Here is an 18,219-nt window from a genome sequence, read left to right as displayed (position 1 = left end):
ATCCTGTGCACTGTTTGAGGTTCATGAAATTACGTGATAGACAGAATCCACACAAATTTACCAGAAGATTACAAGCCATCTCAGGTAAATTCTAAAGCTTTAAGGAAATTGTTTAATGGCTGGCACATGGTATTGCCAAAGAATGCAATATTCTGTTACTTATACTTACTGATCTCCCTCACTTAAAAAAAAAAAATCAGTCATGAAAAATTTCTGATGGAAAAGAACTCTGAACGTTTTTAGGAACCACTGAAAATTTTCAGAAAGCATGAAAGAATTGAAACACATTTGAAAACACTGCAACTCAAGAGAGAATATTTATTTTTGTGGTAAAACCATTGACAATAGATTACCTTCATTCATTCAAGAGAAGTTGAATACAGCATAATATACCTGACATTCTTAGGTGAAAATATTTTCTTTTTCTTGGAAAATAACATTTACATTTTAGGAGTTTGTTTCACTGGTATATAAAAGCAATTTTTTAGCATTCATGAGTTAATTTCCATAAATATACAAATTCACAATCATCAGAATGATAAAGACAGAAAGGTTGCAGCATAAAAAGATCACCTTCCTCAGCTTATTCAATACTATTTTACAGGAAGACTGATGGTGCAAAGAAGAAAACAACTATTGATTTATGCAAAATAATCACTGAAAACATCAAAGTTTACACTTAAAGAGAGTTTCATTGCTGATGAAGATATAGCCAAGACTCACTCTCCATGGCATAAAATTATTTGCAGCAAATCGCAGTCATAAGAATAAAATGCAAGAGCATGCCTGCGGTACTGCTGCTGACACAAGGAAAGTTCAGAGTTGCAGTGAAGTGTAAGTAAGAAAAGCCAAGGCCATTTCCTCATGCTCATCTGCTAGATTAGTTAAAGGAGGTCTAGAGGGAAATGAAAGAACATCACAGTTCTCTCAATACTGTCCATTCTTTGTTTTCTATTGGTCATGCATCTGTGAAAACACTGGCAATATAAAAACATTTATAAATGCACTATAATGCACTGGAAGCTATGTGATTCTTTTTAAACCTATAGAACTGAATATCATAGTTCATTATCAGCTCCAGACTTTTGTAATTGGCTCTTTGCTTACACAGATAACTAGTGAATAGAGCAGTTTGCTGGTATAAATTCCCAAATTTGACTTTCTGCTTGCTTAAATTATCTTTGCTAAGTATGTGGTTGGGTAACATACAATTGTCACTGTTGCCGTTTTAAGATTTCCAAAATAGTTTACCATTGGCGAAAATTAAATAAAATGTACTCTATCATTTTGAATTCAAACATCTGCCTTTGCTTCTGTTAGGTGTAACTTAAATTAGAAAATATTGAAGGAAAGAAAGTACAGTATGACCAAATTTCTGTGCTTGTTGGTCTACTTCCATTGCCAAATGCAATCAGATACCAAGTCTTGCTGCTATGGATGAGGCAGGATTCTGCCAATGCAAACACTTGTACATCATAAAATACAACTCAGACAGTGAGGATTCATGGGAAGAACCCAGTTTTAGATATACTAGAACATTATTAAATGGATTAATCTCAAATTGAAAGACTTATTTTGAAACATCCTATAAGACTGCTCGTCTTGTGGCCAAGCCGAAGAGTTTTCATGGGATTAGAGATATCTTGGCCAAGCCACATACCCTGAAATTGGTCTATTGGGGGCTTGAAACTGAAGCACAATATTTCAGTTGATGTCACCCACGCTAAAATGTATGATAGTCCTGTCTCATATTTTGAAGTAAGTCTTCAAATAATTGAAAGTTGATAACATTTCTCTTCATGGAAAAAAAACAAAACTACAAACATTTCTCTGTGATCTCTAGGTCTTTTTTATTATTACTGACCAGTGCCATCAGAGAAATAAACACGTTTTCTGAGACCATTTTTGAAAATATAACTTCTTTGAAACTGTGAAAAGTCTTTGCCAAGCAAACTTTGATGGAAAGGAGACTCCCAGCTCAGGTTCTGGGAGGCACGCGTGGAAGTTCAGCTACCCATCTGGTCTCACGCCTTTTAGAAGAAAGCAGCTCTGAATGCTGGCCCACAAGCATCAGTGTCAAAGACCCTGTGAACAGCCTTGCCTAAACTACAGATAGCTTCATCTTTCTCCAAGCCAGAGTCTCGAATCACGACCTTTTCATGAGATGTTGTCAAGTAATATAGCAGGATATTATCAACCAAACAGAATAAAACAGGTCATGAAGTACTTACTGATCTTGAAGCAGAAGTTTGTGTGTGTGTGTGTGCTTCTGAGAAAAAGAATATGAAAGCCAATTCCCCTGGCGATTCTACTGAGAGGAGTTTGGTCACAGCTGGATGTATTAGGCAGATAGTTGTGGTCAGACTGAATGAGGAAAATCTTTCAGTTCAAGCTCCTGGAGTCTCCAGTCTAGTTCTGCTGAAAACAAAAGAAAACAATAAAACATGACAAACTCTTTTGGCCAAGCCTACACAGTTGGAAGAATAACTTGGAAAGAGGAAGCTTCAAACTTTCCATCACTGAAGCAAATGTTTCCACAGGCTGGTATTGAGAGTGACAAAGCAGAAGCTTTCTTGATTTTTCTGAAGTCAGTAAATTGTAGTGACCCGAATGCCTCAGAATACTACTTCTGCTCAAACAATTTTCAAGTGGAAAGTGAATCTGTAATCCATTTCTTATTGACATAGACAACAGTAGTGAAGCTGATCTTGCCAAAGATGACTTCATTGACTTCAGAACAAAGGAAATGAAGTAACATAAATTCAACTTGAAGACTTGTAGAGAATAGTGGTGTTCTTGATCCATGCCCATCCTTAACTGGCCACAATTCCAGTATCTACCATAGGCTTTAGTGAGTCAGGGTTTCAACCCTCATTTCCATCAAATCAAAAGTTAAGTCAATTGTATGATAATGTTTGTCTTATCTTTTCAAAAACGACACACTTTCTATTAAATCAAAGGAGCCTCCCTGAAGATAGTTGTGGGAAAGTAGCTGTGACAGGCAAAGTTCTAAGATATCCCCCGAGAATCCCACTTCCTGAAGTACACAGTTTGTATAATGTCCTCCCATTGAGTGCAGACAGAACCTATGAAGATGATGGAATGTCATTCTTACAGTTAGGTTTCTAACCAGTTGTTACTCTAAAACTAGATGATCGAGGTGGGCCAAATCTGTCAGGTGAATCCTTAAAAGGGACTGAGTCCTTCAGGAAGTTAGAGAGACATGTTCCTGCTGGCCTGGAAGCAAGCAAATATCTACGTTAGAAACTGCCTATGATGGCCATGTGGTAAGGAACTTATGACAGCATCCAGCAGCTGAGAGTGGTTCCCAGCCTATATAGCAAATTAGTAATTATAGCTAATATAGTAATTTTTTCAATAAATGGTCATTAGTTTTTGCTGAAAAAAACAAATTAGAAAAGCATAACTATTTTGTAATTCTCTAAGAGAAAGATAAACATTTTCCAAGGCAATGCAATTAACTATATGACAAGCCTCATGTATGTGTTTATGTGCATTTTTGGGGGAGTGAATTTCATCACTCTCATTAGATTCTCAGAGTGGTCCATGACATAAACAGAAGTCACATCCCAGTTCTCAAAATATAAGTAAGAATCAGCATCATTTTTTTTTTCACTCTTTAAGTGGAAACACATAAGCACCCATACATATGTATTTCCTCAACTTTCAACTTGAGTCCATTTTCCCTCCAAGCAACTGAATTTTAATATGTTTGGTTTTGGTGGCAATGAACTCCTTCAGCTTTTTCTTGTCTGGGAAGCTCTTTATCTGTACTTCAATTCTAAATGATAACTTTGCTGGGTAGAATAATCTTGGTTGTAGGTCCTTGCTTTTCATTCACTTTGAATATTTTATGATAATTCCTTCCTGACTGCAAAGTTTCTGTTGATAAATTGGCTGATAGTCTTATGAAAGTTCCCTTGTAAGTAACTGCTTTTTTCTGCTGCTTTTAAGGTTCTCTCTTTAACCATTGGCATTATTTGTTTGTTTGTTTGTTTGTTTATTTATTTATTTATTTACTTATTTATATTTTTGTGGGGAAGGGGAAGAGGACTTTTTTTTAAATTGGGGAACAGTGTGTACTTCCAGGACTTTTTTCCAAGTCACGTTGTCCTTTCAATCTTAGTTGTGGAGAGCACAGCTCAGCTCCAGGTCCAGTTGCTGTTGGTTGCAGGGGCGCAGTCCACCATCCCTTGCGCGAGTCGAGGAGTAGAACTAGCAACCTTGTGGTTAACAGCCTGCGCTGGCCCATGTGGGAATCGAACCAGCAGCCTTCTGCGTTAGGAGCATGGAGCTCCAACAACTTGAGTCATCAGGCCGGCCCCAACCTTTGGCATTTTAATTATGATGTGTCTTAGTGTGGGCCTCTTTGGGTTCATCTTCTTTGGGACCCACTGTGCTTCCTGGACTTGTATGTCTATTTCCTTCACCAGATTAGGGAAGTTTTCCATCTTTATTTCTTCAAACAGGGTTTCAATTCCTTGCTCTCTCTCTTCTCCTTCTGGTACCACTATGATGCATATGTTGGTATGCTTGATATTTTTCCAGAGAGCCCTTAAACTATCCTCATTTTTTTGGATACTTTTTCTTTTCTGATTTAGTATTTTCTGCTACCTTATCTTCCAAATTGCTGATTTGATTCTCTGCTTCATCTAATCTAGTGCTGATTCCCTCTAATGCATTCATTTCAATTATTGTATTTTCATTTCTGACTTTTTTTAAAAAAATGTTTTTTATCTCTATTTTTATATTTCCTACCACTGTTGAAGTTCTCACTGAGATCATTGAGTATCCTTATAACTAGCATTTTGAACTCTGCATCTGGTAGGTTGCTTGTCTCTATTTTGTTTAGTCCTATTTCTGGAGCTTTGTCCTGTTCTTTCACTTGGGACATGTTTCATTGTCTCCTCATTTTAGCTGCTGTTCTGTGTTTGTTTTTATGTAGTAAGTAGGGCTGCTATGTCTCCTGGTCTTGGTAGCGTGGTCTTATGTAATAGGTGTTCTCCTCTTTTGTGGAGCCCAGTAGCACAGCCTCCCTGATCACCTGAGCCAGGTGCTCCTGGAGTATCCCTTGTGTGGATGTGCATGCCCTCCTGTTGTAGTTGAGCCTTGGTTGCTGTTTGCTTGTCAGTGAAAAGGATTGACTCTCAGGCTGATTGGTTGTGAAGACTGGCATGACTACAATGGATGGGCTGTTGTGTAGGGGCTGACCCTATGGAGCAGGATTTGCTTTTGCTCAGCTCTGGTGCCTTCCAAGTCTGCCCTTTGGGTGTGTCATTTGTGGAGGTGGTTGGGTGGTGCTCTGTTGTGGTCTGAAGCTGGCCACTGGGTGTGTTGGTTCTGGGCTTCTTGGGAGGGCTCTGTTGCTGGCTAAGTTCAGCTGCTCCCTATGTCCTGCCCAGGGCCACTTGGTATAAGCTGCAAAGTGATCTGCAAATGGTTGCCACTTGTGCTGTATTGGAGGTGCCTGGGAGAGGCTAAACTGCAAACTGAAGCTGGCTACCGCCAGTGCCAGGATTGCGTTCCTTAGCAAGAAGTGTAGGGGCACCACAACGTACTACTTGTTTGGGTTTTGTGAACCTTTGAGAGATTTTAGGTAAGTTCACAGCATAAGCCAAGACAGTTTGTTTGTATGGAAAAGCCACTGGAAGCCACTTGGGTGGGCCTACAATTTGGGTGGGGCGGGGACTCAGGGAATCACCAGGGTGGGGCAAACAGTATTAGCCAAGTTGATTGATGGAGACTCAGATATGGCGGCTGCCTTCATCTGCAGGCTGGGTGAGGAGAGGGCTCAGCAAAGAAACAATGGCTTCTGCCAGCACTTCTGTCTGAGAGAAAGCTGCCCCTCCAGTTCTTGCACGGAAGCCAGACAATTCAGTTCCTCTCTGTATGTCTCTGGAGACTTTTGAGCTGCTGCTCTAGAGGAAGTGAGTCTGACAATGTGTAAGTCCATGCACCGGCCCTTTAAAAGGAACTCCTAGGACTCCATATGTCCTCCATCTCACTCCGCCACAATCTCTGCTGGTTTTCACAGCTAGAAATTGTGGTGGAAGCCTAGGCTGGGAAGACTGGTGTGAGGCTGGAACTCCTCACTCCTCAGTAGGGGACACAGCCAAGATATCCCTCCCAATGTTTAACTGCCACACATAGGTGTGGGACCAGCCCGTTCCATGTCTCCACCCTTCCTGCCAGTCTTGATGTGTTTTCTTCTGTATGTCCTTAGTTATAGGACTTTTGTTCAACTAGACTTCAGGTTGTTCTTAATGATGGCTCTTCTATAATTTAGTTGTAATTTTGATGCGGTTGTAGGAGGAGGCCAGTGCAGTGTTTACTTACTTGGCCATCTTCACTCTCATGGTATTTTAACTTGCATTTTCTTGATGACATATGCCATGGAGCATCATTTCATATGCTTATTTGCTATACGTATATTTTCTTTGCTGAGGTGACTGTTCAGGTTTTTGGCCCATTTTTAAATCAGATTGTTTGTTTTCTTATTGTTGAATTTTAAGTGTTTTTTGTATACTTTGGACAACATCCCTTTATCAGATATATCTTTTGTAAATATTTTCTCCAAGTCTCTGGTTTGTCTTTTCATTCTCTTGATAGTACCTTTTGCAGAGCAGAAATTTTTAATTTTAATGAAATCCAGCTTATCATTTATTTCTTTCATGGATGGTGCCTTTAGTTTTGTATCTGAAAGGTAATCGCCATATCCAAGTTCATTTTATGCTAAATTCTAGAAATCCTATAGTTTTGTATTTTACATGTAGGTCTATGATCTATTTTGAATTAATTTTTGTGAAGGGAGTACAATCTGTGTCTAGATTCAGTTTTTTGCATTTGGCTATCCAGTTGTTTCAGCACTTATGTTGAAAAGGTTAATTTTACTGCATTGCATTGTATTTGCTCTTTTGTCAAACAGCAGTTGACTATGTTTATGGTGGTCTATTTCTGGGTTCTGCACTCTGTTATATCGATCTATTTGTTTATTCTGCTTTTGAATTTGATTTTCTTGATTGATTACCGGTTTTCAATTTCATTGATTTCTACTCTAATTCTTACTATTTCTTTTCTTTCATTTAATTTGGATTTAATTTGCTCTTTTTTCCTAGCTTACTACAGTGGAAACTTATTGATTTTAGATCTTTTTTACATATTTGCCTTCAATACTGTAAGTTTCTTTCTAAGCACTGTTTTTACAGCATCCCACAAATTTTTATAAGTTGTGTTTTCATTTAGTCCAAAATATTTTTAAATTTCTCCTTTAACTCATGTTGTTTAATCTTCAATTATTGCCAGATTTTCCAATTATCTTTCTGTTACTGATTTTTAGCTTAATTCAATTGGGGCCTGAGAATACACATTGTATGATATGTATTCTTTCAAATTTGTTGTGTTTTATGTCCCAGAATATGGTCTATCTTGATGAATGTTCCATGTAAACTTGAGAAAAATGTGTAGCCTGTTGACAATGTAGCTTTTAAGGTTCCTTCTGTCTTGTGGTTCTGCCATCTTCTAGGGCATGGGATCTCTTTACTGCATTGTTTGCATCTGGTGGCATATGATAATTACACCAGAGGTCTCAGGAACCAAGCTTAAAGTGGCATACTATTCTGTTGGGCAGAACACAACCTATTGGGCAGAACAGTCACATGGCCTCATTTGAATGCAAAGAGATAAAAAAATGTGTCCTACTAGTGTGGCAAGGAACAGAGACCATATGTACTGGGGGAATGCCTTGCCATTCTCTGCCAATGTTAATGCTTCTGGTAACCAAATATACATTTCATTCTTTCTTCCACACATAGAACACTGCCCCTTCACCCTGCAAAGAGGAACAATCCAGTTTAGTCAGTACTACATTCAGTTCGAAAAGCATAATCTTCAGATAATGCATTGATATACAGTTCTCTCCCTCAGGTCTGGATAGTCCTTAAATTTTGTACCCTAGGGCATCTCACTTGCCTCACCCTAGTTCCAGCCCTTCTTTCTGCACATGCTAATATAAAATGGTGGAACACAGAATTGCTGCATTGATCATTCAAATTTGGAAGATAAAATGAAAAACACACAGCAGACACTGGCCAATAGAAATTTGAAATCCTCTAAGCATTTATACATTTGATTAAGCCCTAATTCTGTTCTCTGGGAGGAACTTTCCATTGTTTTCTGTGGCTCTTGGATCTACCTTCTGGCATGGTCTTCACTGTGCATCATTTTCTTCAGCCACAACTAAAGTGTCTATTTGGGAGGTTGCCCACCTTGGAAGTAAGATTAAGTGTTCAAAGCTTGAATAGTCAAAAGGTATTTAAACTGTGCTCCTGCATTAAAAACCTGCGAGGCTTCTTATCTGTTCAGTTCCAGTCAGTTCCAGGTGCCAGTAACCTTACCCAAAATTCCTTTCTAGACTTAGTTTTGAAGCCTGCCTTATTTTTTTGTTTCCAACCTACCCTTTTTCCCCATGCCTCTTTCAATTTAATGGTGGCTACCTTCAAATTATCGGACTTGGCTTGGAAGGCTATACCCTCAACCTGATCTTTAATGCAAGCTTGGCCCACTTTGTTCAACTGAGAAATAATCTTGGGACTTTGTTGTTTAAAGCCACATTTATCCTTATACCTTCTATTTTAGAGATTGAAAAATGTTGGGTTTTCCAACGCTGTGAGACCCTGAATTTCTAGACTTTCTCTATTCCCTTTTACTTTTGCTTGCAAATTGGACAATTATTTTTCTATGCTCATCTCTTTCTCCTAATAACCTGTCAAATACAGCCAATAGCAACCAACCCACACACTACAAATGTGTTGTTTTCTAATTTCTTCCCACAGAGCTATAAGTTCAACAGGCATATGGTCTGCCTCCAAGATACCACAAGTGACAATTTTACCAAATTTTTGCCACTATATTACATGGATTTCTAGACATCAGCTTTCTTGCTGCCACAAGTTATTTTGTTCTTTAACAACATTTTAAGTACTAATTTCTGTATTCATTGGGATAAAAAATTCTTGTTACTATAATAACACCCCCCCCCAAACTCAGTGGCTTGAATAATAAAATATTTCTAGCTGACATCACAGTCTGATGTGAGTCAGTAGAAGTGCTTTGCACCACGCTGTTATTTAGGAACCAGGCTACTTTTATCTAGGGCTCAAATATTTCTTAGGGCCTCAGACTCCATTCCTAAATCCACTGCATTTTGGGACCTATAAAAGAGGGAGAGTTTGAAGTATTTTACAAGAAATTTGAAAGATCACACCTGAATGCAGCACATAGCACTTTTATCTATGTTCCATTGGCCAGAATTCATTTCCATGTCCTGATGCAAAGGTAACAGAGTAAATATTCCATAAATGTTACTTGAGTGAAGACATGGCATTTTAACCAATGCTTACTAAGGTACATGGCTCTTTGTTCTCCCATTAAATGTCTGTGGAAACCAGCTTTATTGGAATTCCTGTCTATCTTTTATAGATTTCTGTCTCTTCTCTTGTTGGCAGGTTGGCAATCATCACTTCCTGTTTGTGTTCATGTACCAGTTCCTGCTTCTACAATTTCAATATGCTTGGAAGTTGGAAGCCAGGTAACATGCATATTAGAACTGTGTATAGTGTAAGACTACAGGGGCTATGCGTCAGGACCCAACGGATAGTCTTGACTTCCTTTGGGGTAAAAAAATGCATGAGTTCTTTTATCATCTATTTTATTTTCACTTAGACATGGGTTTCTTAGTTGTGTTCCCCAGAGGCTGCAGATTGCTGAGTTCTAGAGAAGTGAGAGGTTGTAAACAGGTACATTTTTTATTTTAAAGTAAAGCAGTGTCAGCAGATGCTTTTGGTAAATATCAGACACAGTTACTTAAGTCTGAGTCCCATGGTGTCATGGCAAGTGGGTACCCTAAAATTATAAACCTTTAACATTGGCTTTGCAGGTGGGTTTTCATATATGCTTACAGTCAAGCCAGACTTCAGAATGAATCTCCTCATATTCATAGATTTATCTCTCCATGTTTTGGGGGGAAATTAAGAGCAGGTTGGATTGGTCACTAGCATCTCTGCGAGCTTCAGAAAGACTAAAAGCTCCCTACGATTTTGATCTGACTCTCTGGCAAACTGTATGTGATTTGTTTTTAACATTTATATTTTCCCTGCCAAGGGCAAGTTATTTGCTTGGTCTTGTGATCCCTTTGCCATAATATTTATTCTGTATTATTCCACAGACTCCGTGGCAGAATTAATCATTCTTGGAACCTGAACATTCAGCTGCTGGTGAGTCAGAGAACACTCATTTGGAGCTGCTGGAGAAGAGAAGGGCTGCTTCCTTATGAACCCTACTCTTAAAGACTGATGTAGTTATCACATGGGAAAATCCTCAAATGCTTAGCAATGGCAGCATATGAACATAAATCAGGAGTTGGGGTAATCACCCATAATTAACATTATAGATTGTTATTCTTAGTCCCAATGACAGAAATTGTTATTTCCCCCCAATATTCATTCTCCCTTTTTTCCTCAGTAATAGAACAAATAGTTATGTGGGCATTTGGCCACTCAGAATAAGCACTACCTTACCCAGACTTCCTTCTAACTAATTTCAACCTGTGACCAACCCACTGGGAGGAGTAGCCATGATTTTGAGGAACTCTCACTCTAGGGAAAGTGTGTGTCCTTCTGAAGCACTTCTCTCTGAACCACGACGTGAAAGCCATATGTTGAAAATCGAAAATCAAGAATAAGAAAAGAGTGTTCAATGCACAGCCTCAATACCCATTCTGAACTGGTCTTCCAGATTTTCATGTAAAAGTGAAACACATTACTATCTTGTATAAGCCACTGTCACTGTGATTCTTCTGCCACTTGCAGCTGAGTCTAATCCTGATAAAGTTCCCATCTGTAGAATGAATATTCTGTATCAGGCAGAAAGAGATCTTTTCTCTGTCTTTCTAATGCAGAGTCTGGGTGTACATGGGATTGAAATGGGGAGGTTAGACCCAAGTCTTTCCAATGCAATTGGTGACATATGACTGGCTGAGATCTATTTAAAACTCTGCCTTTAGTGTGAAATTTCTTCTCTTACTACTTACAATGAATCATTGATAACCAAAAATCAATTCTACTTTCAGAGTGTCCTGGTAAACCTGGTAGACACTCTCCAACTTCCTGCATCGACAAAGATTGAGGATAGACATGTGATTAAAATATCATCAGATTTGAGACACAAATTTCTCATCACCTAAAAAAAAAAGTAGGAATTATAAATCCCGGAGGAGGATGTGAGTCTGCCTTTCAGAGACAGTGATGAGGATAGATTCTGGGGACAGATAGCAAAGAAATAAACTTGATGACTCACGTCTTGGATGCAAAGCTCCTGCCTGAGACATGGGTGACTGCTACTGATTCACAAAACTAAGTCAACTGCTCAGATCACTCTTTGACTGGATCCTGGTAATTGTGCTTCATTTTACATAGTTGATCAAAAACTTTAAGCTGAGTAAATATCTGGAGGAGATTCTCAGCCCCTAAAGTTACTTGGAAGACCATTCAGAACAGGTGGCTTACATGATTATCTGCATGGTCACCTTCATGAATGCCATGGGTACACTACTCTCTGATTTGACCCAGAATGTGGGTTTTGTCCATTTTTCAAAATGGCCCAAAAGGGACTTCTATTTCTGGGAAGATAGAGTAGGGGTACTTTTTCCTATTCTTCCCACTAACTACAATGAAAAACCCTGAACATTATACATAAAACAAACATAATGAGACTCTGAAAGGTGAAGAGAAGAAGGCAGACAAGCTAGGAATAGCAAGACCTGAGGAACAGTACAGTGGTGAGTTCCCTGCGCTTTCTGTTTGCTTTATCTACCTCAGACTTGGAGATAAAGAAGCCAACAACCCAGAAATGCCAACAAGCTAAGAGAAAAACAATAATAACAACAAAAGCCTCTTCTCTCCAGCCAAAGAACGAGAAAAGGGACAGTCTGGTAAGAACAGAAAACTTTTAGTTGAAAATTGCTCTATTGTGGCCAAACACCACAGAAAAAACTGTGGCCCCATTCCCACCAATGCTTCATTGGGGAGCCTAGACATCCACTCTCATGAGGCTGTAATGTAAATTGTGAATGTAAAATGTAAAACCCACTGCCAGGATGGTGTGAGAGAGGACAGAATAGGGGGCCAAGAATTTTATCCTTAATAGGAGATAACAAGATCCCCTTCATGGACTCAGTAGAGAAAGACCACATGGAAAGGCTGGCCTTATACCCCCATCCATGGTAATGTGGCACCCCTTTTCTTCCTACTGGAGTGACGTCAGGAGAGGCCTACTGGGCAGTCAGGATTTTCACCGCTGGCCAACAGTAATAAGGTCACTCCCCACTCTGGGGTGTCAGTGAAGGCCACGTGGGGAGCAGTATTAAGGCACTCCTACTTCTCCCAGCCAGAGAGGTATCAGTGCAGGTCTAATGGAAAGCTGGAACTCCCACCTCTGCCATTAGACATCAAGAGAGCTGAGATGGAAATCTGGACTTCTACCCCCACTTGGAAGTAATGAGGCAGAACATTTCCCCTACCCCTGCTAGTACAATGTCAGAGAATAGCCAGCTAAAACAAAAAGTTTTAATAAAATCCAAAATCTCATAATGCCCCCAAATTCTAGATTTAAATTTAAAAAAAAATCACTTGTCATGCCAAAACCCATGAAGATCACAAACTGAATGAAAAAAAACAGTCAACAGATGTTAACATCAAGATGACAGAGATTTTAGAATCATCTGACAAAGATTTTAAAGCAGTCATCATACAAATTATTCAATGAGCAGTTAAGAACAGGCTTGAAACAAAACAAAACAAATATAGACTCAGCAAAGAAACAGAAAGTCTCAGCAAAGGAATATGAGATCTGAAGAAGAACCAAAGAGAAACTTTAGAATTGAAAAATACAATAATAGAAATTTAAAACTCAGTGGATAGGTCCAAGAGCAGAATGGATGGAATAGAGGAACAAATCAGTGAACTTAAAGCTAGCAAAATAGAAGTTACCCAACCTAAACAACAGAGAGAAAATAGACTGGGGAAATAATGAACAGAGCCTCAGGGACCTGTGGGACTACAACAAACAATCTAACACTTGTGTCATTGGATTCCTGGGAGGAGAAAAAGGACAACAATAAAAAGGTATTGGATTTTTTAAAAACAAAAACAACCTCACCATACCCAGTATAAAATAGATCATTTGAATAGCCTCATAACTATTGAGGAAATTAAAATTTTAATTAAAAGATCCCAAAAAGAAATCTCCAGGCTCAGATAGACTATCACTGGAGAATTCTGACAAATACTTAAGGAAAATTTAACATCAATTCAACATGATCTCTTCAAGAAAATAGAATCCTTCTCAATTAATTTTATGAAGCTAGTATTACCCTGAAGCCTGTAGTAGATTAAAGGGATGGAGGGGGAGAGGTTGATCAAGGAAAAAGATAAAACCACAAAGGAATTAACACACAAGTTTGTTGGGCTCTTTTTGGACACGGTTGAATGTGAGGAGAAGTCCCTCACAGTATGAGACTTCCAGATACTTATGGCAAGAGGGTCATTATCCAGAAGGGGGGGAGGACAAGGGAACTCTCAGAGAGGGGGCATACATGCCTAGGTGATGCCACTCAGCAGCCTGCTGTTGGAGTCTCTGGGTCAGAGAACTCTTAAGAGCAACAGCAGCCTGGGGGTCTTCTAATCACAAGGCTCTGTCTTATCAAGCATGGGCAACACATGCTAGATGAGCTTTCATGGGATATACAAAGCAGGGAGGACTTAAAATGGCTAAGCATTTTCTTGTTGGGTGTATTTTTTTAAATAATTGGATGTTGGATGTGTAAAAGCCCCAGGCAGGTGACAGCTGACCTCAGTGTGCTATGAGACTTGCTGAGTAGCTCTAGGCTCAGAACTGGCACCAACCAGAATCTACATTAACCTGGTGAACACCACTTGTCCCATCCTGGAGACTCCCTAAGACCCCGTCTCACCCAACTCACATACTGCTCAAGACACTATCAGCAGCTGAACCTTACAGGAGCTGGCAGGTGGCAGTAGACCTCAGGGTGCCCTATGCTTTTTGTGGAGCTACCCCAGGCCCTGTAATGGTAACAGCTGACCTCAGTTCAAAATGTGGCTTCTCCATGCACCTCCAGGTCCAGCACAGGCAGCGACCAACCACAGATCACTTTGTAGCTCTTACCAGCTGGTCACAGCTGGTCACAGGCAGTGGCTGGTCACAGGCAGTGGCTGACCTGGGCCTGCTCCAGAGCCCCTCCCATGAGACCCCACAACCAACATACATGGAGGTTGGCTTCAGACCATAGCAAAACACCACCCAATTATCCCCACAAGCAGGCACCAGAGCCTATGGGGGAGAATCCTGCTACATGGGGTCAGCCCCTGGTACAGCAACTCCTAAGCTGTGGATGTAGCCAAACACTACAACCAGTCAGCCTGATGGTCAATTCCACCCACTGATGTGCCAGTAGCAATCAAGGCTCAACTATAACAGGAGGGCACCCACAAGGCACACAGGAGCATCCTGTGCAGGTGAACAAGGAGACTGTGCCACTGGGCCCCACAGAGCACCTACTACATAAGGCCACCTGGCCTAGATTGGGTGACATAGAAGATTTACCTAATACATAGAAACACAGAGGCAGCCAAAATGAGGAAACAAAGAAATATGTCCCAAATAAAAGAAGAGGAGAAAACTCCAGGAAAAGAACTAAACAAAAACGGAAGCAAGCAACCTATCAGATACAGAGTTCAAAATGCTGGTTGTAAGGATGTTCAATGAAGTTAGGGGAAGAATAGATGAATTCAGTGAGAACTTTGACAAAAAGATAGTAAGCATTAAAAAGGACATAGAAACCATAAATAAAACCAGTTAGAAATGAAGAATACAGTAACTGAAATGAAGAATGTATTAGAAGGAATTACCAGCAGACTAGATAAAACAGAGGGTCGAATCAGCAATTTGGAAGACAAGGTAGCAGAAAACACCCAATTGGAACAGCAAAAAAAGAAAAAAAAAAAAAGGATAGGTTAAGGGATCATCAAGCATACCAACATTCACATCATAGGGGTACCAGAAGGAGAAGACAGAAAGCAAGGGATTGAGAACCTATTTGATGAAATAATGACTGAAAACTTTCCTAACCTGGACAAGGAAATATACATACAAGCCCAGGAAGCACAGAGAGTCTCAAACAAGATGAATCCAAAGAGGTCCACACTAAGACATGTTATAATTAAAATGGCAAAGGTTAAAGACAAAGAATCCTAAAAACAGCAAGAGAGAGGCAACTAGTTATTTACAAGGGAGCTCCCATAAGATTGTCAGCTGATTTCTCAATAGAAACTTTGTAGGCCAGAAGGAATTGGCACAAAATATTCAAAGTGATGAAAAACAAGGGCCTACAACCAAGATTAGTCTACCCAGCAAGGCTGTCATTTAAAATTGAGAGATTAAGAGCTTCCCAAAGAAGAAAAGCTAAAGGAGTTCATCACCACCAAACTAGTATTACAAGAAATGTTAGCGATATCTGGAAGGAGGAGGAGGAGGAGGAGGAGGAGGAGGAGGAGGAGGAGGAGGAGGAGGAGGAGGAACATAAACATGAATAATAAAATGGCAGTAATTATGTATCTATCAGTAATCACTTTAAATGAAAATAGAGTAAATACTCCAATCAAAAGACATAGGGCAACTGAATGGATAAGAAAACATATGCTGTTTACAAGAGATTCACTTCAGATAAAAAGACATACACAGACTGAAAGGAAAGGGATGGAAAAATATATTTCATGCAAATGGAAACAAACAAACAAAAAATCTGGGGTAGCAATACTTATATCAGACAAAATAGACTTTAAAACAAAGGTTATAACAACAGACAATGAAGGGCATTTCATAATGATAAAGGATCAACGCAACCAGAGGATATAACCCTTATAAATATTTATGTGCCCAATGTAGGAGCACCTAAATATATAAAGCTAATATTGCTGGACATAAAGGTAAAGATCAACAGTAATACAGTCATAGTAGGGGACTTTAACACCCCATTGACATCAATGGACAGATCATCCAGACAGGAAATCAATAAGGACACAGTGGCTTTAAATGACATAATAGACCAGATGGATTTAATGAATGTTTTTATAGCATTTCACCCCAAAGCAGAAGAATATATTTTCTTTTCAAGTGCACAGAGAACATTTTCCATGATAGACCACATGGTAGACCATGAAACAAGTCTCAATAAATTTAAGAAGATTGAAATCATATCAAGTGTCTTCTCTGACCAAATTGGTATGAAACTAGAAATCTATAATGAGAAAAAAAATTGAGAAACACACAAACACATGGAGGCTAAATACAATACTATTAAATAATGAATGAGTCAACAATGTGATCAAGGAAGAAATCAAAAGATACCTTGAGATAAAGGAAAATAAAAATACAATGACCCCAAATCTATGGGACACAGCAAAAGCAGTCCTAAGAAGGGAATTCATAGCAATACAAGCTTATCTCAAGAAAAAGAAAAATCTGAAGTAAACAATCTAATTCTACACCTAAAGGAACTAGGAAAAAGAAAACAGCAAAATAAGTCCAAAGTGAGTAGAAGGAAGGAAATAATAAAATTTAGAGTGGAAATAAATGAAATAGAGTCTTAAAAAAATACAAAAGTTCAGTGAAACCAAGAGCTTGTTCTTTGTAAAGGTAAACAAAACTGATAAACCTTCTTTAAATTTTTAAATTTTTAAAAATTTATTGGGGTGACAATTGTTAGTAAAATTACATAGATTTCAGGTGTACAATTCTGTATTACATCATCTATAAATCCTATTGTGTGTTCACCACCCAGAGTCAGTTCTCCTTCCATCACCACATATTTGATCCCCCTTACCCTCATCTCCCACCCCCTACTCCCCTTACCCTCTGGTAACCACTAAACTATTGTCTGTGTCTATGAGTTTTTCTTTCTATTTTGTTTGTCTTGTTCTTTTGTTGTTTTTGGTTTATATACCACATATAAGTGAAATCATATGGTTCTCTGTTTTTTCTGTCTGACTTATTTCGCTTAGCATTATACTCTCAAGATCCATCCATGTTGTCACAAATGTTCCTATATCATCTTTCCTTAACGCCGAATAGTATTCCATTGTGTATATATACCACAACTTCTTTATCCACTCATCTATCAAAGGACATTTTGGTTGTTTCCATGTCTTGGCCACCGTAAACAAAGCTGCAATGAACATTGGAGCACATGTGTCTTTATGTATAAATGTTTTCAGATTTTGGGGGTAGATACCCAGCGGAGGGATTGCTGGGCCATATAATAATTCTATTCGTAATTTTTCAAGGAACATCCATACTGCCTTCCATAACGGCTGCACCAGTCTGCATTCCCACCAACAGTGTATGAGGGTTCCTTTTTCTCCACAACCTCTCCAACACTTGTTACTATTTGTCTTGTTGATGATAGCCAATCTGACTGGGGTGAAGTGACATTTCATTGTGGTTTTTATTTGCATTTCTCTGATGATTAGTGATGTTGAGCATTTTTTCATATGTCTATTTGCCATTTGCATGTCCTCTTTGGAGAAATGTCTCTTCAGGTCCTTTGCCCGTTTTTCAATTGGGTTGTTTGTTTTTTTGTTGTTGAGTTGCATGAGTTCCTTGTATATTTTGGATATTCACCCCTTATCGGAAGCACTGTTTGCAAAAATCTTCTCCCATTCAGTCGGTTGCCTCTTTATTTTGTCGATGGTTTCTTTTGCTGTGCAGAAGCTTTTAAGTTTCATATAGTCCCATTTGTTTATTTTAGCTTTTACTTCCATTGCCTTTGGAGTCAAATTCATAAAATGCTCTTTGAACCCAAGGTCCATAAGTTTAGTACCTCTGTTTTCTTCTATGCAGTTTATTGTGTCAGGTCTTATGCTTAAGTCTTTGATCCATTTTGAATTAATTTTGGTACATGGTGACAGATAGCAGTCCAGTTTCATTCTTTTGCACGTGGCTATCCAATTCACCCAGCACCATTTATTGAAAAGGCTGTCTTTCCTCCATTGTATGTTTTTAGCTTCTTTGTCAAAAATTATCTGTCCATATTTATGTGGTTTTATTTCTGGGTTCTCAATTCTATTC

The sequence above is a fragment of the Rhinolophus hipposideros genome (genome assembly GCF_964194185.1).
Source record: "Rhinolophus hipposideros genome assembly, chromosome: 13".
In the NCBI taxonomy this organism is placed as follows: domain Eukaryota; kingdom Metazoa; phylum Chordata; class Mammalia; order Chiroptera; family Rhinolophidae; genus Rhinolophus; species Rhinolophus hipposideros.
Note: the sequence above shows the minus strand (reverse complement) of the source record.